The sequence below is a fragment of the Acyrthosiphon pisum genome, chromosome X, assembly GCF_005508785.2.
Source record: "Acyrthosiphon pisum isolate AL4f chromosome X, pea_aphid_22Mar2018_4r6ur, whole genome shotgun sequence".
Lineage (NCBI taxonomy): Eukaryota > Metazoa > Arthropoda > Insecta > Hemiptera > Aphididae > Acyrthosiphon > Acyrthosiphon pisum.
This window is the reverse complement of record NC_042493.1, coordinates 92,588,129-92,589,169: the sequence shown is the minus strand read 5'-3', so window position 1 is coordinate 92,589,169 and position 1,041 is coordinate 92,588,129.

Below are 1,041 nucleotides of genomic sequence, written 5' to 3'. Positions count from 1 at the left end.
AGTAGTCGAAATAATGCTTCGATTTTCAACTTCAGCGTGTCATTTGACTGGAAAGTGAATATACTGGTACATTAGGGAGGTAAAAATTTAAAATTCTCAGTAATTTTCAAAAGCTCCGTGAAAAACAAAAGAAAAATTTAAGATAAACGAGAATTTTCATGCAAAATTTTTTTCGAGAAAATTGATTTTGGTTTTTGGTGTAACATTATAACAAATGACCGTAGATACATGAAATTTTCATTGGTTGTTTATATTTTCAATTTTTATACATGATAACATTTTCAAAATATTTTGATATTTTTTTAACTATTTAGGGACATTTTCAATTTCCAAATTTTTTAGTTTTTTTTTTCTATGAATGTCAATAAAACTTTATTTGTTGAGTAAAAATACTTGAAAATTTAATACAAGACTCCTACTATATTGTTACAATGATATTTGAAAAATATTAAAAATCCTTAGTCACAGTTTTTTTTATTAGCATTTAAAGTTCAAAAAGGTGGGTAAGTGGATGTCGCTCTGCTGTACAGTAGGTTAGAAGTGGGTCACTGTATAATGGACAGTATTAAATTTGAATTCAATGATATAATATCACTGTATAAGAAAAACGATTCTGAGCGGAGACGGTATATCAGTCTATGTATTAGACATATATATACTTATCTATGGTATTAAAAAAAAATTGACCTATAATAGGTACCTATAATAAATTCCAAATTAATCATATCATAATATCTATTAGGTACCTACTTATAAGTTATAACGCGTTATACATCAACAAAAAACCGTGGTAAAATCATAGATATATAATAGTATACTTTAGAAGTTTCAAGTACCCACGAAAAATATTATACAATCACAACAAAATAACTAAAAGAGTTATCCTAGGTTTTTAATATGTAATTTCGTCCAAATTTGTACTTAAAATGACTATAAAAATAAACTGTTTAAATGTATATTTTAGATTTTTTGGTAACAGAATTAATTACTTACGTGGAATCTTGTTTTAAATTTTTAATTCTTAGATACAAAAATTGAACA